Here is a 27225-nt window from a genome sequence, read left to right on the forward strand (position 1 = left end):
CTCAGGACTTACTTCTGGTTTTGCACTTGGGGATCATTTTTGCAGGTATGCGTGGTCCTATATGTGGTGCCAGGGATAAGACCCAGATTGGCCACAAGCAAGGCAAATGCCTGACCCATATTTACTATCGCTGGTACCCAAAGTCTCTTTGGTTTTTATACGGTGACATAAGACAGAATATTCTGCCAGCTTTTGATTCTGGAGTTCCTGGGGAAAAGCAGTTCAGAAAGGTCACTGCAGTTTTACTCCTCTCCTTACCTTATTGCTGCTTTTTCAAGAACATACTAATGCCAGGGACCAAATTTGTTGCATTATGGTTAGGCAGCTTCTGTTTACTGAACACAACCTGGTACTGAAGCGATAGCACAACAGGTAGGGCGTTTGTCTTTCATGCAGCTAACCTAGGTTCAATTCCTCCATCCCTCTCGGAGAGCCCAGCAAGCTACCAAGAGTATCCCGCCCGCATAGCAGAGCCTGGCAAGCTACCCATGGCATATTCAATATGTCTAAAACAGTAACAAGAAATCACACAATGGAGACGTTACTGGTGCCTGCTCTAGCAAATAGATGAACAACAGGATGATAGTGCTACAGTGACAGTGTGTGCTACAAAAACCTGGTGCTCCAGTGCACCCCCCACCCCACCCCCGCACTCCACCCCCAGTGAATACGTCACTGGATTCCAGTATGACACACTGTTCTAACTTGCTCAGCTCAATCCTGAGGCTGCTTCCCCTGGAGGCTATAGAACCACTTCTGAAACTGCTCGACTCCTCAGTTCTGCCAGTTCTGCCTACTGCAAGAAGGGTTGCAGGAGCTTTTTAACTTTTTTCTATTTTTGTTTTTGTTTGTTGGGGCTTTTGGAGTGGGATGGGGGTCTCAGTGGACTGTTCTCAGGGATCATTTCTGGTGGGGATTTTGGGACCGTATGTAACACCAAGAATCCAACCCAACTACTGCCACTTTCTAGCCTGAGAGTCTTTCTAATCATAAAAATTATCTGTTTTTACCGAAATTAAGAGCCTCATAGAGATCACATGACTGGTCACATAGGAGTAGTGGAATGCCAATTATTAAAATGCTAAGAGTGTTGCTGTGGGTTCAGTCACTAACAAGACTATGGGGTTATTTTGACTGGCTTTTATTAATCAGTACTAGGATATAGAGCATTGCCCAATCATTAACAGTTTAGGTCACAAACAGCAAAGCACTCAAGAAGAAATGAGAATTGAGAAAATCAACTATGATGTGTATCCTATATGGAAAGAGCTCCCATCCTAGACGTGGCAAAATAAATAATGAAACTCACTTAAATTTCAAAAATCATGCATTTTTTGTTATGATTTAAGTAATGTACATTACTGTACCTGTAAAATATAGCCCTAAATGGGTAGAAAATTAGCATTTGCCTGTTTTTAACAAAAGACACTCTGCCTTTTCTGATATATTTTGAATAAATCAAAGAAAAGACACAATCTGATAGTATATTATATGGTTCACTAATTTCAGTAAGTGTAATACCCATTTTTAAAAATAATTCATTTTACCAGTAACGCTTTAAAGAGCAACTCTAAGTAAGAACATATCCTAGACTTATATTACATAACCATATACTTGTGAACTTTCTTTTTTAATTAAATTTTATTTTTATAAAGTAGTTCACAATGGACTGGAGCGATAGCACAGAGGTAGGGCATTCGCCTTTCACGCAGTCGACCCATGTTCGATTCCTCTGCCCGTCTCGGAGAGCCCGGCAAGCTACCTAGAGTATCATGCCCACAAGGCAGAGCTTGGCAAGCTACCCGTGGCATATTGGATATGCCAAAAACAGTAACAATAAGTCTCGCAATGAGAGATCTTACTGGTGCCCGCTCGAACAAATTGATGAGCAATGGTATGACAGTGACAGTGAAAGTTCACAATATTTAATTACATGTAATATTCAAACACCAATCCCACCACTATTATACCTTCCCACCACCATATTTTGGAAGTTTCCATCCCAAGCCCTAACCCCTGCCCCAAAGCAGAAGCAAAATAATTTATTTTGTCTTATTTGTTATGAATAAACCACTGAAAATGCTCCACAAGTTTCCTTAGAAGAAAGTGTATGAAGATTGCAGTATTTCACCCAGGGGTTACTAAGTCCTTCTATAAAAGATTATTTACATGCTGTTAAAGGTTATGCATTGTGTGCAAAAATATATTTCCCTCTAAGATTGGTTGCCTTGTACTTTAAACCCCATCAAATCTCGTGCCCTACTCCTGGAACATTAGTGCTGTGAGGTATGAGATATCAGTCCAGGAATAGCTTCACTCATGGGTGAGGTTAGGCCTGAGTGTGTGGAGAGCGGCCAGGATTCTGTTTAGTTAAGTTTTGTTCTGGAGGTTTTCAGCTATTGGGGCTGGACCCCTTAGGGAAGGGAGGGGCCTCACCCACCCCCCTCCAGGGTACTCCGAGTAAAAAGCCTGGCCCAGAGTCCAGTGGCATGGCTATGGTGTGTCATTTTATGCTCTCATCTGAGATATTTACAATAAGTCTCTGGATTGTGGTCATTGATGAGATCATCTGGTATCAGCCAGAGGTGGCTTGTGGGCATGACTGCCAAGTTGTTGGAAAGAAGGGGGGAAGTCACCCATTCCCGGTTCTGTTGAACCTTTAGTTTTCAGGACTTGTGAACTTTCTGTTAGGTACTTAAGTCCAATAAAGCACTATGGTATTTATTTCTAACAGAAAAGGACTCTAAGTTTTTTATAGAGGGGAAAATTACTTCTCAAGGTCTGAGCTATGAGAAAAATATGAATTGCAACCTGTCTCCTTTTTTTCCATTTCTAAAATGTGTCAATGGGGCACTTTCTTCTTAGTTTTAGATGACATCACCAAGTTCTCTAACAATGCAAAAGTGAATAAAAAGCACCTTCCTGTTCCATAGCCAAAAGATAGAACGTGGATACAGCACTCAGGATATTAGTGATCTAAAGCCAATTTAGGAACATTAGGCCTATCATCCACTTCTTGAATAGAAAAGAATTTTGAGACCAAAGAAAGCTTAGTAGAAAGACTTTCCTTTTTCAGCAATTTAGAGAAATATTGTTGCGTTATCACCTTTTACATTTCATACAAAAGAGAATGAGATCCTCTTTCTTAAAATAAGTGGGAATCATCAGGGATTTTTCCAAGAGACTGATGCTTGCCTCTTAGAGGCTATATAGGAAATTCACATAGATACTCAACTACAGCTGGGAAAACTAAATGTCAGAGATTATATGGCCTGCATTATGCTTAGGAACATAGCAATGATAGAGGACTATACTCTAACCAAAGATGGGTCTGAAGTCTGTAGTTTTAGCAGATGAGATGTGAAACCTTGGATATCACGTGGTTAGACATGTGATATCTATGTGAGGAGATTAAAAATGTAAAAACTGATGCTTTTAGAGGTTAGAAAGAGGCTCTTTGGTTTATTTCAGTGTTCTTCCAAATAGACAAGAGGTGAACGTCAGGAAATTGAACAAGTATCATACATTGCAGCCCAGAAGAAATACTTAATCTCTGAATAATGAAAAATCACTATCTTTAATTAGCTTCTAAAGTATCTCACAAGAAAAGTTGGCTTACAAAATTCACCAATTCCAGGAAGCACTGAGACCAGAGAACATCAATCCAAACAGTGAGCATCTTCTTTGTCTCTAGGTCATTTCCTTTCCAAAATCTTCCCTCACTGCAAGCCAGGAAAGAATGAAAAAGGAAAAAGGAGAAAAGCAAATGAGAAAAAAAAACACGAAACACAATCCTCACTCTGCCTTTCAACTCTTTTGAGTTTGAAATAGTACTGAGTTGTAAAAGAAGATATTATTTAACTTCAAAAAATAAGAAATTGAAAAATATATGAGTAGAGTATTTGATTTCTAACTTTTTTATTACTGTAAAGAAAGAAATATAAAAAAATGTATATTATCTAACAGTGACTGAAAAATTAGATTGTCATTCAAGAGGAGTCAACATAGCTCACTTTGGAATAGTAGGAGATAGTAGGAGAAAGTAATTATTTTCTAATAAGTGAGTATGTCTGAACACTGCTCTTGTTGCAAAATGGTGTCACTGTCACTGTCATTATCATCGATTTGCTCGAGCGGGGACCAGTAATGTCTCCATTGTGAGACTTGTTATTGTATTTCGCATATAGAATACGGCATGGGTAGCTTGCCAGGCTCTGCTGTGCCAGCAGGATACTCTCAGTAGCTTGCCAGTCTCTCTGAGAGGGGCGGAGGAATCGAACCCAGGTTGACTGCTCGCATGGCAACCGCCCTACCTGCTGTGCTACATTAGAATACTAATAAAAGCAGGCTCATAATTTATAACAAATTCTCTTAATACTATACAGTAGTAAAAGTACTTTTCTGCATTGAGACTGAAGCTAAAAAGCAGAAGTACTCTGCAAAGTAAAAATTACAAATATTTGGGTTAAATTCTTGGTGTTTGCATGGTCTAGTTTTTTTCTTTTGTTTTCAATCCATTCAAACTTATTTCCTCAAAATTTGTATGTACAAATAAGATAAATATTCTTTCCTTTACTCTTATCTTTACTTTCTCAATAAGACATTATTTTATCTCATGGAGGATTTTGACATTATCAGAAGACAGTTTTAAGTTTAAAAATTGGTAGATATTACTGGTATATCAAAGTAAAGACTGAAATTGTGCCAAACAAAGTAGAGTTCACAGACTAGTCCTCTGCAACAAAGACTTACCTGACCTAAAAAATTAATGCTGCTGAGGTCAAGAGAATATGCTTTTAAGCAATGCCTATTAGGAATATAAAATGTGTAAAATGTCAGACTCTGGAATTGACATGGAAAAGACAATTACTGAAGGCTAATGTAACCCTTAAAATGGATCTGTCTACACGTAATGGAAAAGTTTAACATAAGTGACCTGAAGAACTAGAAAAATACAAGTTCCAGAGGCTACAGACCAGAACTCGATCACAGCTAAGGGGTCAATGTTAAAAAGAAGCATCGGGGAAACCTATGACTGATAAATAAGCCTAGTAGAGGCCTCTCCCATAGCCAGGTACCCACAGTTCTAGAGACAGAAATTCTTAGTTCTCTCAGCATAAACCTCTCTTCTTCCCTCTCCGAGAGGGACGGAGGAATCGAACCCAGGTCGGCCGCGTGCAAGGCAAATGCCCAACCCACTGTGCTATTGCTCCAGTCAACATACATGATTTTCTTTATACTTGGTATTCAGACAAAAAAAGTTTAGTAAAACACAATTCCTGTCCTGGAGGGGATCAGAGCTTCAAACAAAATAAGGAGACAAATGAGTAGACAAATTATGGAATCAAGCAAAACCTCAGAGGATAACTTAAATGCAACAAAACTAGATGACTTATATAAAGAATTCAGATTAATAGTTCTAATGATGCTTATTGAAACTTGAACAGCAAAAGATAATCAAAATAGTAAATACAAGATAGAGAAGATACAAAATACTTCATACATAAGTAATATAAACAAAGAACATAATAGCTGAACTAAAAGAGACATGATCTATGGATTCTATTGTAAACCAGAAGTAGCAGCTCACAAAATCAGCAAACAAAACTATGGAGCACTGGGGGGAAAAAAACAAAGAGACAAGCAAAAATGATAATAAATTTTTTAAAAATTATTTCTATGTGAAATTAACCTTGAGAATAATGATACCCACAGTCTAGCAGTCCAAAATGGAAGAATGGAAGAAAAATAATTATAAAAAAACGTATTTGAAGAAATAATGGTCCAGGATGTCACTAAATTAAGGAAGAAAAAAGGCATCCAGATATGAGGCTATAAGAATTACAAAACAAAATAAACATAAAAAAATAGATACTAAAACACACAATTTAAACATTCAAAACTATATGAGAAAATACTTCAAAGCATTTACAGAAAAAAATAACAGTAAGAAGAATCCTTATAAGGATCCTTATAAGGATTTTCAATGAAGAATCTTTTGCCCTGATAAATCGTCACTAAGAATTGAAGGAGGGATAAAGTATTTTTTACTAAAAAAAAATAAAGTAAGGAATTGACCTGCAAGAAATACTAAAAAGACTCCTGTGAAATTAAATTAAAAACTAAATAAATAAGTTCTACCTCTCTCAAAATGTCATCAGTTTTAGACTTAGAAGGAAATAATTTAAAATGTGGAGGATTAGAATGACTTCAAGATTAATCTACCTGATGGTTTATAATTATAAAACTTTAGGATGAATGTCATAATAATCTGCAAACAAAAATTCATAAAAACATATATAGTAGAAAGATTTCAAAGATGACACAAAAGGAAGATGCTAAGACATCAGAGAATGAGATTAACAAAGAATAAAAAAAATTACAATTTAAAAAAACAAAATAACGATAAATACTCAGGTTTCAGTAGTTGTCCTCAATGTGAGTGGTCTGAATTCATCATTAAGTAGCTGAAAGGATTAAGAAATAAATAAATTCAACTTTTGTTTTTGATAGGAAGCCACCACTGAATAAAACAGGGTCAAATTCAAAATATATAATGTTTAAATTTATTTTTTATTTGATTATTTTTTGGTCTTTTTTTCCTTCGTCCTCTTTTACTTCTTTGACGCTCTTGAAGGCATTCCACGCCACTGTAACCTCCTGTGCAGCTCAGATGCCAGGTTGTTCGTCATGTTGTATTCTTGACCAAGGTACACATAACTGAGGCATTCAGATAACCTCCGGCTCTGGGTACATCTTTTCTACTCCACCGTTCTTCCCCTACTAAGAATGCCCCAGAGACCTGGGCCCTATGAAAACAGGATAAGAACGAACGCTATTAGGGTTTCCCAAAGAGGAATCAAAAGAGCTATGCTTGGAGTATCACATTTCACTCAAGTGAGAGAAGGAATCTGGAGTTCTGACCTCCATTGACAATCGAGGATTAGGGACACTGTCTCATTTGCCAAGGTGTCAAAAATCAGATGGGCCGGACACTAATATGAATTGGAGATAACCACTGGACTGGAGCTGTTATCGACTGGATTCCACGGGATGTCAAAAGAATGCCTGGCTGCCCACCTACGAGATGTTCAGACATCTTCCTTAAGACCCTGAATGAACAGTTTGAGGCTCTTCATGTTCCTGGAGTGAGCAAACACCATTAGGGTGCACTAGCACGAGACAGGGACAAATGGAGATGTTACTAGTGCCCGCTCGAGCAAATTGATGAACAACAGGATGACAAGTGATACAAGTGATATTTTTTCCAGCCACACAAGGTTGTTGCTCAGGGGTAACTCCAGGCTTGGCACTCATGCATCATTCTGGGCAGTGCTAAACAGTTCAATCACTTGGGATGCCAGGGATTGAACCTGGATTAGTTGAGTGCAAGTCAAGTGCCTTACCCACTGTAATATCTCTACTACAAATTAAAAGGCTATAAAACTATCCTACAAGCAAAGAACAATCTAATTTTTTAAAGGAGGGTAAGCAAATTTATACTTATCTGGTAAAATATATTTCCAGTATAACAAATAGTATTGATGCAAGCATAGACATTTATAATGAACAAAACTTAATCAATAAGAAGATGTAGTATTTATTAACATATATTTACCAAATGATGGATCATCAAAATACACAAAGCAATTACTAATAGCTGTAAAGAATAATGTGAATACCACACAGTAATAGGAAGATATATTAACACCACACTTAAAAGCATGAAAAGATGAATCATAGGATAGGGAAAAAATGGGTCACAAATAGAATGTTCTAATGACAGAGAAAAGAAACAAAAAGAAAAACAAAATAATACCAAATATCTGGTTTTAGTAAAATTCCTCTTTGATTTTTAAACAGACAATTTCAAAAAAAAATAATTGAACTACATATAGTCAGAAAAATAAATACTTTATTTTCATTTATTCTTCATTTCATTTTAACATACAACTTCCTTGGGCTGGAGCAATAGCACAGTGGTAGGGCGTTTGCCTTTCACACAGCCTACCCATGTTCGATTCCTCCGGCCCTCTCTGAGAGCCCGGCAAGCTACCGAGAGTATCGCACCCGCACGGCAGAGCCTGGCAAGATACTCGTGGTGTATTGGATATGCCAAAAACAGTAACAAATAATTCTCACAATGAGAGACGTTACTGGTGCCCACTCGAACAAATCGATGAAGAACGGGATGACGGTGACAGTGACAACTTCCTTCCTTTGTGAATATATTACATGTAATTATGAGGGTCGTGGAAGTCTTTCAACCACTCTGTATACTTCCCCCATCATATTTTATATAACACAATTATCTGGAAGAATTTGAGAAATGTGATCATAATACTGTGAAAAAATTATAAAATATCATGATGATATTTAGTGTATTTAATAATTAAATTTAAATGTTACTGTCTTTTGCATTTTAGAAAATAGCAGGAAACTTTTATTCTAAATAAAATTCCTATTAGACCATACATCAAGAATTCACTATGATGAAGGGAGTAATTTAGTCTGAAATCATTAACCAGGAATTGTCTACAAATAATGTACACTGTAAGTTTAGCAACAATTTTTGTTAATTTTGTATCATGCATTACAGTCTTGCCTGTGGGAATATAAATCAATAACATATGGATGCTTTTATAATAAAACTCATGATTTAACAAAAATCCTTGGGGAGAATTATGATTCAGTTTTGTTAGACAATGAAGAGAAAGAAAAAGAAGCTCCAAAGTGCATATTATCTAAAAATAAAGTGATTGTGACTCTCAAACTCCTGTTCCATTACAGAGGTCACCCATATAGATAGATCATGATACTGAGTCTTATACTTTCCATACTATTATATCATTGAGTTTTCATCTTTATGCATTTATAGTTCATTTTCACTATCATGTCTCATATTTAACCTGCATAAATATGTCAAAATTTACATATTCATTATTCTGTGTGTGGACATCTGGATTATTTCTGAATTTTAGTCATTACTAGAAACGTAGTCATGAATATTCTTGTCTCCTCCTAGGCATGGAGTGATTTTTCTGAAATTATATTCCTATAGTAGAAATGTCAGGTTATAAAACATGAGCATATTCAAATTTAAGACAATGACAAAGTGTTTCACAAAGAAATTGCACCAATTTTCCTCTAACCAGCAGGCAAAACTACTATATGGTACTGAACACTCTAACAACTTGACTTATTGATATTTTAGTGTTTGCAAATAGAAACACCTTTATCTCAAAAAAAAACTTTATGTGTGGGTTTGTTTATAGTTCTCTATTATTTTTCATTAAACTTTGTTTCTGGAGGGAAAAAACAACTGTGCACCCAACTGTGCACAGCACTTGCTTCTGACTCTGAGCTCAGGGATCACTCCTGGCAGATCAAGGATACTCCAGAAATCATATGGGATGCTGGGAACCATATGGAGTGCTAAAAATAGATCCCAAGTCAGTTGCATGCAAGGCAAGTATCCTTTCCTGGCTCCTTTGGACTTGTTTTTATTACTCCAGTGTTAATAGAACATTGTATTAATCACTTAAATCATGTAGAAAAGTTGTCATTTGGTAGTGACAACTACGAAAAACATGGTCATTTGGGAGAAGAGTCAGTGTACCTCCTAGAAATACTTATAACAGTTATTCCACAAAGGTAGTTTCATGCTTGAATCTAGCAATACAATGCTGGTTCATGATCAGCATTGCTGGGGGTGACCAAGGCCGCCACAATAGTGTTCAAATTACTTATTTTAATGGGTCTTGGACTACCCTGTCTATATTAATATTACAATTTTTAAGTTTAAATCTACTAAATAGATTTATTTTAAATGACATTGATGGCATAGATAACTTTATGAGGTGATAATCTAGAAATAAAATGCAAAGTGCATATTTTGTCTTAGATTAAGTTATAATAATTGAAGAAATATTTCATCTTTCTTAAAAAACAATAGGTATGGTACAAAATGGGATACAGGATGTGTATAGATAGAATAATCACTGTATTACTGTCACTGTCATCCCATTGCTCATCAATTTGCTCGAGAGGACACCAGTAACGTGTCCATTGTGAGACTGGTTGTTACTCTTTTTGGCATATCAAATACACCATGGGAAGCTTGCTAGGCTCTGCCGTGCAAGTGGGATACTCTCAGTAGCTTGCTGGGCTCTCCAAGAGGTGCTGAGGAATCGAACCTGGGTCGGCTGCGTGCAAGGCAAACGCCCTACCCGCTGTGCTATCGCTCCAGCCCAGATAGAATAATATTGAACATATATTAGATTCTCATTAAACATTAGTTTTAATGTCTATCAATAACTCATTTATTTTATATATCAAATTCCACTATCTTTTGCGCATTTTTTAAAATCTTCGATTTTGCCAATTCTTTATCTATGTGTTTAATTTATTGTTGACATCATTTAAAATATGACAACTATGAATATGATTTGTTTATGAATTGCTCTTAACTGGTTCTCTTGTTTCATTCATAGAGATTTTTATTCTCATGCATTTTCTGATATTTGCTCTTGAGTTTATGTTACTTAAAAACATTTATGAAACTATTTGAGTCCTGTATGTAAGAGAGGTTTCTTTAGAGAAAAACTATAATTATTTTTGCATATTATTTATAAGCATTATTAACCAGGAACTCAATTTGAAATAGTTTGCGGTTTAATATTTGTTTAAAATATAAGTTACTATAAATCCAGATCAAAAATCTATTATATAATATGATTTTCAATTCGAAGTTTGGAATTCTCAGGAACTTCTATCTCCATCACCCACGGTCCTAATACTAAGCTAAAGGTAGGAAGATTTGCTTGTTTTTATCCTGTTATGTCTGAAAAATCCTATCCTATTTTTATCATTTCACTGAGCTAAAGACTCATCACTAAGCCACCTTCTAGGATTTTGGATTAAGATGTACATCTCTTGGGCTGGAGTGATAGCACAGCGGGTAGGGCGTTTGCCTTGCGCGCGGCCAACCCGGATTCGATTCCCAGCATCCCATATGGTCCTCTGAGCATGGCCAGGGGTATTTCCTGAATGCAGAGCCAGGTGACCCCTGAGCATCTGAGGGTCACTGGGTGTGATCCAGAAAGCAAAAAAAAAAAAAAGATGTACATCTCTTATGAGTGACCACATCTAAAATATACCCTGGTTTTATCTCCATTTCCCATTAATATATGCATCCATCCAAGAATGAAAGCTGCACTTCTCTCAGGCACTAGCAACCTCATCATTTGCTTACATCCACAGACTCCTATTTTCACTTCATTTTAATGCTTTAGTCAATAACTATTAGTTTCCTGAGAGGATTGTATTTTAATATACAGATATCAGAGTGCATTTTGTATTTAGCTAGTATTTCTTGTCACCACAGTAGGCTTGTTGAAGTATCTTCTGATAGTAACTCATCCCTTCTAACAAAAGTCATTAACAAATTTTAATGTTTCCCAATTATTAACTTTAGTACTTTTCAAAATTATGCCATGAAATTATAGACTACAGATAAATGTAAAATCCTAATAAAAATACACCTTGAAGCTGGAGTGATAACACTGGATAGGGGTCTTGCCTTGATGCCACAAACCAGGTTTGATCTCTGGCACTGCACCTGGTCCACGTGATCCTTGCCTACAGCGCCACACATAAGCCCTGAGCACTGCCAGTTGTATTCCAAAGACAAAGGAAATAATGCATTTTAGTATATATTCTTTTTGTTGATAATGATAACAAAGTAAGCTAATGTTACTTTAGAAAACAATACCTGATGTTGTCATTCTAAAAAGGTTGCTGGAAGAAAATAATCTACTGAGGACACATTTGGCATAATAAAACCATGTTAACTTTTCAAGAAATTCAGAAAATTAACCCTCATTTCTTTCTGAGGTTTAGCCCAGGAATAATTTTCTGAAAATTCTGAAATATGCAAGCAGTAGCAATTCATTAATATTAACTGGGAACTGAAAGCTACTGGTCTAACAGTAGCCAGAATTTTTTCAAATATCAACAGTAATGTATTGATAATGTATTGATTCCACATAACTTCAAATTAGATAGTATGCAATGCACTTGTATATATATCTTTTAAAAATTATTTTCTTTATAAGCAAAATCTTTTAAATCCCATAATATCCTACTAATAATAAATCTATAAAAACAAATTTTAAATTTTGCCTTAGAATAATCTTGATATTTAGAGACAAATTATGAAATATATTGTCATTTAAAATTATAGCTCTGTATTTTTCACAATGGACTGGAGTGATAGCACAGCGGGTAGGGTTTTTGATTTGCATGCATCTGACCCGGGTTCGATTCCTCTGCCCCTCTCGAAGAGCCTGGCAAGCTACCGAGAGTATCTCGCCCACAGGGCAGAGCCTGGCAAACTACCCCTAGTGTATTCGATATACCAAAAACAGTAACAAGTTTCATAATGGAGATGTTACTGGTGCCCACTCGAGCAAATCAATGAACAACGGGAGGGCAGTGCTACAGTGAATTTTTTCACATTATTTGAGTTTATATTATATAATAATATCCACAAAGACTTCAGTTAAAGCTAGTTCCAGTAGTAGAAACCTTAATTCAAATCTGAGTTTTCAAAATTTATTTATTTATTTTGTCTAGATTGTTGCTCATTTCTTAAGTTATTGTTCAGTTTATCAAACAATGTGAAAAATTGATATGAAAAGTGATTCCAGGTTAGAAAAATTATATTCCAGGTCGAGATCTGAAAGAGAGACCAGATGATTTCATATGCTATATAAGCAAGGAAGACAAGAATATTGAAATCATTCATGAAATACTAAATAAAACATACTAACCAATTTGAGATAATTTAATTATGCAGCAGTCAATAAGCAGTAAAACCAAGCAATAAAAAAGTATTACTTATAAATGGGGTATTATAGAAAACCAAAAAATATAGAAGTTTTATAAATAAGAGAAAGAAGAAAGTATCCATCTTGCTTTTTTTTCTACAGAAATTGTGCCTAAGTATAGCAGACAGTGAGATTGTTTTGATTTCCAGAATATTTTCAATTAATTGCTAAAAAGCAGTCGAACTTTATTCATAGACATAACATCACCACATTGCAAATCTTCATAAAATAATGAATTTTAGCAATGAGGAGCAAATTATTAATGAACAGTTGTTGAGTAACTATGTAGCTGAAGTGTCACATTCATAGTACTATAAAGAAATTCAAGCACCCTGAACCTCCTGCTTAGAAAAAAAAAACAAACACAACAAATAATACCTATCAAACTTACATATTTAGAGCTGGAATATAGCTCAGAGGATTATTCTGCATACTTTGCATGCAGTAGGCTCACTTTAATTTTAGCACAATAGGGTCCCCCAAGGACTACCAGAAGCAACCCCCAATAACTGCTGGGAAAACACACACCAACACAAACACACACACATACATGCATTTAAATCTTATGAAGCTGTATGTAAGTACTAAAATTATTTTTAAAAAATACGTGAAAAGGTTGCATTTAACAATATCTATTCTGTGTGTATCTATAAGGAACTGCATAAGAGTCTTCAGTGAATTCATTACAGGGAGAAAATACAAATCCATAGACTAGACAGTATCCAAGAAATATCAATTAATTTCCATTGTTAGAACTCATTTAAATCTTGATTACAAAAAATCAGTTGTAAAACACCTTATGAGAAAATATGGAAATTTTAATTCTGATCGAATATTTGATTGTACAATTAAAATAATGGCAATTTTAAGGTATGTTAATAATACAGTGAATCAGCTTAACTGAAATGTTCTTACCATTTAGCAATGTCCAATCAAACATTAATCAAATAATATGGGTTGGGATTGCCGTTTTTTGAATTGATGTTTTATGGGACTGGAGTAGAGTACAGGATTTAAGATGCATAGTTTGCATGTGGTTAGCACTGTTATAATTCCTGGCATCACATGGTCTCCTGAGAGTAAGCAGTACAGCACGGGAGGTCCCTAAGCACTGTTAGAGTGGATCAGATAAATGAAAGCATCAGAGTGTGAGCAGAATCATATCTTGGGGCCCTCACAGTGAATTCCCAGTCCAGCTGACCAAGAATACCCAAGATATGTACCAATGAGATAATACAGTGAGAAAGATGAGAGCTTTCCACATGATCAACCCATGTTTGATTTCTGTCACTCTTATGTTCCTCTGAACCCTGAAGGAGTAACTCCTAAATTTTGAGCACTGCAAAGTGTGATACAAACAAAAGAAAAATGCAGTCTGAAGTGTTCTTGGCATTGTAAAAACAGCATGGAAAGATACCACCTCCCAAAAATTGAGGTTCAAGAAAGAGATTAGGCACATGAATAAAATATATTTTGCCACATGGTGATATTTATCAAAGGTAAGATTATTATATTTTTTTCTATTTTGTTGGGCTTTCCAAGCAGCAAAGAGTGCAGGAGACACTCATCCTTAAACTTAGTAAACAGCACTGGACAATTCAACTTTAGGGCCTGAAGATGTGGGACTATTTAACCTCAGTGGTAGAGACCCCAAGGTTCACCCAGATAGTGTTTGTGTACCACTACAGCCAAATCAATGATGCTCAAAGGCATCAATAGTTACACTCAGAGATGCTCAGGAGGTCATGCAAAAGTTAGTTAGGAACATTCCATAAATCGCTGTCTTTTCATTATTTTATTAATGCAGCTCAGTCTAATCAATAATGGGAAGCAATTCATAAAAGCAAAATTAATGCCTCATAAACACACATATCAAACTCAAATTAACCAGTAAGGTATAAAGTACAAGCATTCCTCAAACAGATTAAAATTTTAACTGATGAAATAAGCAAATATTATTAACTTGAGGGGTTACTCAAATATTACTAGAGAATTGTACATCTGATTACCTTTGTAGAAAATAATGTTTATAATATATTTCACTCAAAATATTCTTTATTTTTTTAACTTTTTATAAAATCACCATGTGGAAAGTTACAAAGTTCTCAGGTTTATGTCTCAGTTATACAATATTCAAACAGCCATCCCTTCACCAGTGCACATATTCCACCACCAAAAACCCCAGTATACCCCCCGCCCCCAGCCCCCACCCCCTACTGTATAACTAATGAATTTCACTTCATTTTCTCTTTACCTTGATTACGTTCCATATTTCAACACAAAACTCACTATTGTTGTTGGAGTTTCCACCCAAGAAAGACAGCCCTACTACCAAGGAAGCATTTGATAGTTAGTTTTCCATTGCTGGAAATGAAGAGATAATAATAATCTTGGATTATTATTATAAGCCCCACTCGTTCAAGTACATAACTCTTTTTTTTTCTTTTTCCTTTGCTTTTTTTTTTTTTTTTACCCCTCTTCCCCCTTCCCGCGCCTTATAGTATGGTGTACGCCACGCCGCTTTTCTCCCTGAAAATGGGAAACAACCTGGAAAGAGGGATATTTCCTCTTCTCGGCCGGCGTGGGGCTTTTGCTTAGTTCACAGTCCAGAGAGGTGGCTGCTACATTAATAACCTTCAATATTTCAACAAAAACTTACTGTTATTATTTGTGGTTTCCCCCCCAAGTCAGACCTGTTCAAAAGGAACCATTTCACATTGCTGACAATTATAGATGGTAAGTCGCGAGGACACGGCAGTGTCCGCACGGTTTTGGATTTCTGTATAAAGTTCAGGGAAAATTCTGCCAGAAATTGCATAGCCCAGCTCACAGCCCCAGTGCATTGCTGTAAGAAGTCTCCGGAATCAAAGTCTTTAGGCACAGAGCGTCCGCTTCACTCTCAGCAGCTCCGAATTTATCTGGGCCAAGGGTGTGCCAGTAACACCCCCTTCCCATGAGTCCCTAGGTGCCCCAAGTGTAAAAATACCTCTGGGTTAGGATTCTTAGAAGATGGCGCCTGCCATGTGGGTGCCACCGCCGCCGACGTTTTCCATGCAGGAAGACAGGGTGGGGAGGAAAAATCCACCCCCCGGGCAGCACAGAGTTGCAGCCCAGTTCGCAGTCCCAGTGCATTGCTATTAGAAGCTGCTCTGGATGCCCGAATGTGTTAGGTCTCTGGAATCAAAGTCTTTAGGCGCAGAGGGTCTGCTTCACTCTCAGCAGCTCCGAATTTACCTGGGCCCCACTCAAAATATTCTTATCTGAGAATCTACCTTATTTAAAAATATGCTTAAGGATTTAAGGGTAAAGTTAAATATACATTTCAGTACATTTATAGTGGTAAAAATCAACCTAACCTAATAATATCAAAATGATATTGATAAATATGTGAATGAATAATTTATATTCTATTATAAAATTTAATAAAATAAATTGATAAATGTTAGTTGATAAGAAATTATTTCCATAAGTCCACTTTAAGTATTGAATATATACACTAAGACCCTAAGTTTATAAAAGCTAATAGAGGTTACATGAATATATGTGTATGTAACGTTCAGGTATATCTGATATAATATATATATATATAAAACATTTGAACTAAAGTGTATAGAAAAATACATGGATAGAGTAAAATCATACACTATAATTATGTCATCCTATTATTATAAATTGAAGTGATACACAGGAATTTTAAAACAAGGTGCTATTATGGATTACCTGGGGTCATATGAAGTTAAAAACAAAACACAATAGATTGGGGTCCCAACATAGAATGATGCAAATAAAGAAGAGTAAACAAGAGAAGCAAGAAATAAATTTAAAATTTTATAGTTATGCACAAAAAAAGTACTTCCATGATCTTATTAGTGCTTTGTATAATTCTGTGTGTGTGTTTTGTGTGTGTGCGCGTGGGGGGGGGCAAGGGGAGGTGATATTTATGAAACATAGCCAAAATACTAATGATGATTTCAGAATAATGACAAAACATATTTTATGAAACAAAATAATATGTATTAATTCTACACAAGTTCCTTTAGCCTAAAATTGTATTAGTTGTATTCCTAAACAATTAAAAAAATGTGCCTTAAATCTCTCAAGACTTTTCATAATTTGGAACATAATACTCTGAGAGCCAGAATCTGATGGCTTTAATATTTATGTGAGAGCATGCTTGTAGTCTCCAAGAAAGTCACAGCTGCCTCTTATAGAAGTGTGCTAAACTGTTTTGCTTTCTGATTTTTATTAATTTATCTTCATGTTTTAACCTAATAGATTTTAGACTCATTTGCAATTATATTAGTTAATTTATAAGAAAAATTGTTTCATTTTCTTTTTGAAAAATGATATATTTTACTGCTTTAAAATATTTCTGGAAAAATACAAGTGAACTAGTCATGCCACATAATAACTTATCCATATAATTAATGGATGATGCATACATCTGGCTGTCTTATATATATTTTCTAACATATATATATATATATTTCATACTTTCAATGTGTAACAGCAAATTAATCAAGAGATAGAAATCATAAAATAATTACTTATAATAATCTAATTTCTCCAGAAATGGATTGTATATTCAAGATAATATAATACGTGCCATCTTTCTTTCATCTCCCAAAGTATTTTTAGAAAGATAATAACTCCATGTTTTGTACATAACCTATGAACTAACTGGAAAGTAGTTTAATACTTCACACTCACTGTTGGTAACAAAGGGCAGAAGATGTTAGAAGCAGTACTGTTTATAACAGCCAGAATACGGAAAAAACCCGAGTGCCTGAGAACAAATGACTGACTAAAGAAACTTTGGTACACCTACACAATGGAATACTATGCAGTTGTTAGAAAAGATGAAGTCATGAAATTATCATATAGATGGATCAACATGGGAAATACCATGTCAAGTAAATGAGTCAGAAAGAGAGGGACCGACATTGAAAGATTGCACTCATTTGTGGAATATAAAGTAACAGAATATAAAGTAACATCCAAGATTATTAAGGATAAGTACTGAGAGGATTACTCCACAGCTTAGAAGCCGGCCTCACATACTGGGGGCAAAAGGCAGTTCAGTTAGAGAAGGGATCACCAAGCAAATGGTGCTAGGAGGATCCGCTCAGGATGGGAGACGCACCCTGAAAGCCGACTATAGACCGAACATGATGGCCACTTAATACCCCTATTGCAAACCACAACACCCAAAAGGAGAGAGAGAGCAAAAGGGAAGGCACTGCCACAGAGGCGGTGTGGGGAGAGGGGGAGGGGTGGATGGTGAGAGGGATGCTGGGACCATTGGTGGTGGAAAATGGGCACTGGTGGAGGGATGGATACTCAACCATTGTATGACTGAAATGGAAGCACAAAAGTTTGTAAGTCTGTAACTGTACCTCATGGTGATTCACTAATATAAAAAAATTAAAAAAATAATAATACTAAAAAGATCTTAAATATAAGCAAAATTTGGAATGACTTTATAAAACTAGAAAATGAGCTTACAAATTAATAACCTATAGTGTACAAAAGAAAAGATTCTAATAACTTTTACAATGAATGGTGGTATATTTTAGACATGAAAAGAAAGGGAAATGGTGTAACTGTAAGTTTGGAAGATGGAAGTGAATTCCACTTATTAACAAACACAAACAATATGATACCTGATACAAAGTGCTAAAAAACTTTTATTACTGTTAAGAAAACATGGTTAAAATAGTGTTAATGTTTATACTTTAGTTGCAAATTGTTATTGCACCTCCTCTACCACTATAGTGCCAAAAAGACTCCATCATTGTCATATGTCTCTTTCATACTTTCCCTCTTTTCTTTCCACTCACTCTCATTATCAATTAGTACGCTGTTATTTTTTTCAAAGTCTAGGGTTTGTTTTCACTGGGCACTGTCTAATGCCTGGATTTTTTTCTCCTTTACATATCACATATAAGAAGGTCACCAAGTACTTTTCCTTCTCTCTTTGCCTTATATCAATATAAAAATATTTAATGTGTAAACAAGGTTGTTTACAGAAAATGTTAATATATCAACTGGCAAATTGAATAAAGTAGATGGCTACAACAAAATAGAAGTAAATATCAACCAATCAATTAAGAACCCAAATAGAGGGAGGAGCAATAGTGCAGCAGGTGGGGTGTTTGTCTTGGGCTGACCCTGGCATCCCATATAGTTCCCCCAAGCAAACACCAGGAGCAATGCCTGAGTGCAGAACAAGGATTAACTCCTGATCATCGCAGGGTGTGACCCAAAAAGAAAAAAAGTAGAACCCAAATAGAACAAAAATGTTAGTGGAAGACTATTCACTACCCTTGTTTGAACTGAGACGCAAATCTTCTCAAATATAACACTCTTAGCTTTGGGGCTTTGCGATTCAGGGAAGGACTTATACCAACACCACCGTCTTATTTTTCACACCTGTGGTGTTAGACTGAACTACCTAATGACAAACTTTTCAATTTTTATAACCACATGGAACAATTCACATAGTAATTCTCAACGTCTATGTCTTCAGGCCTACTTAATCCATTTTATCTTTAGAACCCAAGTAAATATAAATCCATAACTTAAAATAAAACTGGTTTAATTAAAATTTTAAGAAAAATCAGAGCCTTGAATTAGTGAGGTAATATAGCAATTTAGGTGCTGTCCTTGCATGCACAGACTCTGGTTTGATTCCAGCACCACATACGATCAATTCCCCAAGCATCTCTGGGAGCTATTGAACACAAAGTCTGAGCACCACCTGTCTCCCCCCCAATAATGATAGCCTTAGTGGATTAATCTACTCTGATATAAAGAAGAACTGTAACTCTTTCCAATCAAAAATATTTAAGTAACTTTGAAGATTTCAAGGAGCATAGAAATCATCTGATTGATTTAAATATAATGCAATGTAAATATCTAAAATATTTTGAGCTGAGTTCGAGAAAAAAAAGATCACAAATGGAAAAGCACATGTTAGAATTTATATGTGACTGAATTAAAAAATTAAGGGTATAAAAAAATTCCTTTTCATGAAAAAAGGTATTTTGTGAAAGTGAAAAGAAAGCTTCCTCTAGTTCAGGTGATGCTAATCTTTATCTGAAGACCCAATACACTGATAACAATTTCAATAGAATTATGTTACCTTAAGGACCAAGTTGATGCCAAATGCCTCTGAATACCTCTTTTCAGTGTAATAAAAGCAACATAAGTCCAGTGGTTAAAACAACTTGGAATTTAACATGTTTGATGTCTCCTTTTCTCATATCTATGTGAATCATCTATTACTAGACTTTAATTTTTACTAAATAAATGGCTGTATAGGGTAGTTTTTCTGCCAGAGTAAATACATATCATGCTGATAGTGTTTGTGTGTAAAGCTTTCTCTTTTTTTTTGAGATTATGATATCTTTGAAATGTTACTTATTCTTAATTCAAGAAATTCAAGCAATGATAATGAAAACAAAGAATGAACAATTTGACATCAAACTGAAAAGATTTACATTGCAAAAGAAATTAAAGCTAAAATAAAAAGACTCGCTCCTGAATAGGAGAAAATATTTGTACACAGTATTTCAGACAGATAGCCTAATATGTGATATATAAAACACTGGGAAATATCAAGAACAAAAACTCCATCTCAAAAAAAAAGATATCAAAATCTAATAAGTTTGTCACAAAAAGGGGAGAATGAGATTAACACATTTCCCTTAAAGATGACCTACAAAGTAAGGCTATGAAAAAATGTTTGTTGTCATTTATTGTCAGGGAAATAAAAATCAAAATGACAATGAGATATTATCTCTTACAAAAGAGAATTACATAATCTAAAAGACTGAAACAACCTGTATTGGCAAGGATGTTGTGAAAAACACAAGCAACAACAACAGAAAAACTCACCCATTTGCTATTGGTAGGAATGTCTTCTTGTTAGCCTCTACAGAAAACAGTATAGAGACTTCTCAGAAAACTCAGAACAGAGTTTCCATACAATGCAGGGATTCCACTTCTTGGCATCTAACCCAAGAATACAAAAACATTAACTTGAAAAAATATATGTAGGCCTATCCTAATTGTAGCACTATTTACAGTAGCCAAGACTGGAAAATGATCACAATGACCAATGACAGACAAGCAATGACTACATCTTAGAAAGAAACTGTGACATATAGACATTGGGATGCTACTCAGTTATAAGAAAAGTAAATTAGCTATACAAAAAAAAGAAAATATACACTATGAACAATGACAAATTCTGGGCTGTTGTTTTTAAAACTGAGATTACCAAGTGTAGAATGAAGGTGGGGGGTGGTATAAATAAGACTGTGCCTGAGGCTCTTGGGTAGCCTTGGTGGTGGTGAAGGTGTAGTAACATTGTGCATGAAAACCATAAACATTAATACTATGTGGACATGTTACAAAAAATAAAATAATTTTATTTAGAAATTCATAGTACAAGTTGCATTCAGTACTAAGGTATTAAAGGTTTCCTAGAAAAGCCCAATTTGGTGACACTGTATTTCCCAGTAATAATGAAAGATTGAAAAAAAAAGATATTCAGTCTTATTACCATGGAGAATAAATTAATGTCATCATCAACACTTAGAATAGCTATAAGCATAGACAAACATGAATATGGAAAGTAAAATGAAAGTTTGTACCAAGAAGGGTTAAATTTCAAAAATTAGCACTTCTCCTGTATTAAAATATTTAAAAGTGCATTTCTTCTAGCCTTGGAGAATAAAACAGCATTAATCATCCACACTTAGCCAGACATAAGTAAATGAAAGTTGCAGTCCCAAGTTAAGTGTCTTCCTTCCCTCAGAGAGAAGTATTGGCCTTTCTTTAGGGAGGAAACTTGAAGTTAAGCAGTACAAAGCACTTCAATATGAAGAACACTCTACATTGATAGACCAAGTTTAATTCAAGCAAGGATCGTGAATTTTGAAAAAATTGTGTGGGACTTAGACAATTTGCAGTATTTACTGAAATATATAGAGAATATATAGCTACTATTTTAATTAAAAGTCAGAGACTGGAGAGATAGCTCAGTGGTCAAATGTATGCATGACTCGCATGTGTTAAGACTAGCTTGAATCTGAAATCACATTCCACACACCTGCCAACACCACTAGGTTATCCATAGAGGCATGTGAGAATCACTGGAGCCAAGCACCACCAAGAATTAAACCCTCTAGTCTAATTTGGCAAGTGTCATGGGAGGAAGGAAGGAAGGGAGGGAGGGAGGAAGGAAGGGAGGGAGGGAGGAAGGAAGGAAGGAAGGAAGGAAGGAAGGAAGGAAGGAAGGAAGGAAGGAAGGAAGGAAGGAAGGAAGGAAGGAAGGAAGGAAGGAAGGAAGGAAGGAAGGAAGGAAGGAAGGGAGGGAGGGAGGAAAGGAGGGAGGGAGGGAGGGAGGAAGGAAGGGAGGAAGGAAGGAAGGAAGGAAGGAAGGAAGGAAGGAAGGAAGGAAGGAAGGAAGGAAGGAAGGAAGGAAGGGAGGGAGGAAGGAAGGAAAGGAGGGAGGGAGGAAGGAAGGAAGGAAGGAAGGAAGGAAGGAAGGAAGGAAGGAAGGAAGGAAGGAAGGAAGGAAGGAAGGAAGGGAGGAAGGGAGGGAGGGAGGGAGGGAGGGAGGAAGTGAGGGAGGGAGGGAAAGACAGGACAAAGGGAGGGAGGGAGGAAAAGAGGGAGGGAGGAAGAGAGGAAGGGAGGGGTACATGAAAGTCAAAATTCCCCAAAGGTCAAAATTCTCCAAAGAATAAATATGATAATCTGGGTAAACTTTTTTAAAAAGTCATGCTGATAAAAGCATATTATACAATTGGAGCATCATCTTTAGAGAAGGAAGTGAAATCTGCAGACTTTTACCAGCAAATAATCATCAAAGCTGGGCATTTACTTTGAAAAATGTGCACAGTTTTTAGACAAGTATTTATAAATAATCACTCTCCAAAATGAATGAGGACAAGGAACAAAAACTGCTGCATTCTACAGCCCATTTTAAAAAGAAAACACTTAGCACGTAAAGAACTCTTTCTTACTGTCATTGCACCGAATGCCATCCTGTTTAATGGAATCACCATGCTAAAAAAATGAAAAATGAAAAAGCTGGTTAAAATAGATTGCAATAATTTATGCAATTTTTACAGACAAAATTCTTTTATTTTATGGGCCTTGAAAATTAGTCCTTAGGGGAAAGTAGGAAAAAAGTCAAGTGTTAGAATCAAAGAAAGTTTTAATCCAAAGAGGAGGTATTTTTTGAGGCCAACATCATTCCTATTAAATTTCTCATTATCATATGAGTTCATGGTGTATAATTGCATGGTACATCATCAAATATCACGACTCATTGAACTGGAAAGATAGTAGAAGGGCAAGGTGCTTGCCTTGCACATGGTTGACTCCAGTTCAATTCTCAGTAGTGCATATGGTCCCCAAACACCACCAGGAATGATTCCTGAGCACAACTGGTTGGCTCCAAAACAAATACAAAACAAGTATCATTGCCCATTATCCATATTGACAAGTTTGGAAGAAATTAATTGAAGTAATTACAATATTCTAGTTGCTAATTAACCAAACAAAAATACCTTACTTGCACTTAGTTTTGATAGCTCTACTGCAATCTTAGTCTTAATTTTTATTTGCTCATACACTTTACATTTTTACTTATTTGTACGTTGTAGAGTTTAGGATTCACATATGCATATGAAAATAGCTTTAATTTTTAAACATGGATTTTTATTTACCCCTTCCTTAAATCTTAGTAACAGATTTATTCCGCCCAGAGATGAACTGGAGCCATGGCACGAGAAGCAGACCCTCCGCGCCTATAGACTGTGATTCTGAGGTCTCCTAACCCATTTTGGCACCAGAGCGGATTCTTGCAGCCATCCATTTTGACTATGAACTGAGATAAAATATTAGAAACCCAAAACCGTGCGGCCGCAATAGTGGCCGCGCAGACTCAAAGTCTTCACTCTCAGCAATGAAGAGAAATTATTAGACGATGCCTATTCAGCAGGCCTGATTGTTGGGGGGGATTTCCAACCAATAATAGTGAGTTCTGTATGGAAATATGGAATGTACTCAAGGTATATAGAGAATAATGGGAATATCATTAGCTTCTTAGATGGGGGTAGGGTGGGAGGGGGTATATTGGGGTTCTTGGTGGTGGAACAGGTGCACTGGTGAAGGGATGGGGGTTTAATCAGTATTTGACTGTGACTTAAACCTGAAAGCTTTGTATTTTTTTCTTTCTGTTTTTCACGATGATTCAATAAAATATTTCTTAAAAAAAAACAACAAATCTTACCAACAGGTTTAAATAATCTTCTCATAAGTCAGAAAGTGATGCAAGGATCCCAGAGTTTGAAAAAAAAACAGTGAACGGTTTTAAAAAATAATGAATTAGAATCTAAATATGCATTGAACTATTTTAGCCTTAGGGGAGGGATTGTTTCACCAAGCTACTTCTTGTTCTCAATTGAAAAATAGGAAATGTATGCATTTAAGTTATGTTGTATATCTACTTGCCTCCAGGAAGAGTAGCAAATAATAATGTGATAATGCTTATAAAACACAGTGAGTACTTGAATAAAAGTTAGTCAATTTATTTGCAGACTGATATTAAATATATATGGTATTGGGTCAGCTTTTCTCATATTAATTTAGGATGTGAAGTATATATGAGACATGAGACTTACTCTATTTCCCAAGTAAACCCACCTCCCTCTCAAATCTGTCTTCATCCTCTTATGTACTTAGTTTGACACCTTCACTGCAAGGTACCCCAAATGTCTCCTCTGTTTTCTGCTATCAATTTTGCAAGCTACAGCTAAACTCTAATTATAAAACTCTCATTTGAATAAACTCAGTATCATTAGGTAACATTTCAAATTAACTACCACCAACATTTTATCACTTTTTCCCACTTATTTAATTTAGCAGGAATGGTATTATTTCTTACCAACGATAGCCATCTTACCCGAGGGCTTATTATGAAAAATTGTATATTGTCTCTCCTGCTCTTGATTGTGCAAGAGAAGATATTGAGGCTTGGTTCAGTTCTTGCTATCCAGCTCATTACTCATTCAAAATATTGTCAACATATTGCACAATGGAAATAAGAGAAACTTCTTATAGGTGTTACATCGAGCAAGTTTAACTTTTCTGATATAGATGCAGTGTATGAACTCTAATTTCCCTAGGTTTACTGATATGTGTTTACAAGATTAAGTCAAGCTGATAATAATGTATAAAATTTTTATTTTGATTATGCCTTATCACTTCACATAACAAAATTTTCCATCTATATAGTCAGTATGGAATCTTCAGAATAGGTTGAACATCTATTCTTGAGCAAGTCTGTTCTTCTTCACAGTGCCATTCGTCTGCTTGATTTAATTATCTGCTTAGTCAATCAACTGACTTTAAAAGTACAAAGTATTTTAGAATACCCTTTATGAGTTAGTAAATCACAGTTGGGTTGAGTTTCTGTTTTTCTAAAATATCCGTAGTTACTGCTGAGACTGCTGATCCTTGGACCATATTTGAGAGATCACAGACTTTCAGATTAGTGTGACCACTCAACTTTTCCCTGTGATTGTTATAGTACAACCACCATCACCCTGAATTTTCTCAATACGATATCATCATGTTGGTCTTTGTCAAAATGTTGCAAGAACTTATTTCATATCCCAGTTCTCACTTTTCTAAGCAGTCATCTTTTATTGCAACATCATTTATTTATCCATCCATAAAACATATGATCCATGCTATTTAGCCAGAGTTCCATCAATCACATAGAAATTGCCACAAGGTAATTTAAGATTTTTGATAATATTATATTGGCCTGGCATCATTTTTTTGTTTTCTCTTCCAGTAGAATTCTATTTTTTTAAATTTGTTTTTAAGTCACATCCGGCAATACACAGAGGATATTCCTGGCTTTGCACTCAGGAATTACTCCTGGTGGTGCTCAGGGAACTATACAGGATGCTGGGAATTGAACCCAGGTCAGCCTCATGCAAGGCAAACACCCTACCTGCTGTACTATCGCTCCGGCTCCCCAATAGAATTCATAACCCTTCTTATTAATTATTTTCTATAATACCTGTCAAACTGTATATTCCTTGCCTGAACATTTGTAGTAAAGCATAATTTGAATAGAAGATTCAATCTCTTTAGTTTAAAATAGTTACTTTCAAGAGTTGTTAACATATAAAAAAACATATGTTAAATAAGCATAGATACATATGCTTATTCACCGTGTGCACAATAAATACGTTCATAGTGTGAACCTATTATAATACATATTATCTCTTTTTGTCTGTCAACACTTAGTAAGCAGTGGAATAAATAATAATCCAAAATGCATTTCTCTTACCATTGTTTTAGTAAAATAGTAGTGGCTAATTAGCGATTCCTAAATTTAAAGAGTATTTTTTTCTACTCACTGGGTACTTGGGTTGTTTCCATATCATGGCTATTGTAAAGAACACTGCTATGAAAATGCTATTATAAAGAGCTCTGCCATAGACATGGAAATGTATATGAATTTTAGGATTATAGTTTTTGTGTTCTTTGACTATATCTCTAATAATAAATTGCTTTATTATTACAGTAGATCTTTTGTATATTATTACCTTTTAAAGTTTAATATTTTAGTGCATAAAGTCTCCATACTTTTCTTCATGAAAGCTGAGCCAATGCAATCCCATTTATCCATAAAGAAAACAATAAAGTCTTGCCTTTTTCACAAACATGGATGGAACTGGATGGTATTATGATAAGTGAAGTAAAGGGTAAAGAGAAAGACAAATGTGCATTGTCCTCATTCATGTGTGAGAAAAACAAGAAAACAGACAAAAGTAAACAAAAATAAACACAGGAGCTGACACTATACAACCGAAACTACTAGAGAAAGAGTGGAGGAGGGGACTGATAGAAGGAGGTGGACAACGGACTGTGATGAAGAGACTGACACTTTGGTTGTTTCATTTGTAGTAACATATTTCAAAAAGACATAAAATTACATCCTTAAAAATGTAAAACTATGTAAACTACTATTATGTCAGTAAATATGAAAACAAAATAAAATGTCTTTGTTCTTACATCCATAATATGTAGCAGGAATATTACGGGGGATTAATAGAATAAAATTGCTCTCCACATATAAGTAACATCTCGAAGGACTTAGAATCAAAATTATCTTGCTTTTGCCTTGTCAAATTTGAGCAAAAATCCCACGTATCGAACATTAACTTGTAAACTTATGCCCCTATTGCCAAAATCACTGCAATATTTATTACACTGAAAGATAAGTGAGATCAATGAT

At 35.5% G+C, this 27225-nt stretch overlaps 1 protein-coding gene across 8 annotated transcripts in view; it reads right to left on the reverse strand.

Annotated features, from left to right (window-relative positions):
* LRFN5 (leucine rich repeat and fibronectin type III domain containing 5) overlaps positions 1-27225 on the reverse strand; it is a 272499-nt gene that overhangs the window by 166323 nt on the left and 78951 nt on the right. For 2 of the 8 annotated variants that reach the window (XM_055130505.1, XM_055130506.1), the window contains one exon: positions 3620-3722. The exons of the other annotated variants lie outside the window; for them this stretch is intronic. The gene's annotated coding sequence lies outside the window, so the exon portion shown is untranslated. The remainder of the gene's footprint in view (positions 1-3619; positions 3723-27225) is intronic. 8 annotated transcript variants of the gene reach the window in all.

Source organism: Sorex araneus, chromosome 3 (assembly GCF_027595985.1).
Source record: "Sorex araneus isolate mSorAra2 chromosome 3, mSorAra2.pri, whole genome shotgun sequence".
Classification (NCBI taxonomy): Eukaryota; Metazoa; Chordata; class Mammalia; order Eulipotyphla; family Soricidae; genus Sorex; species Sorex araneus.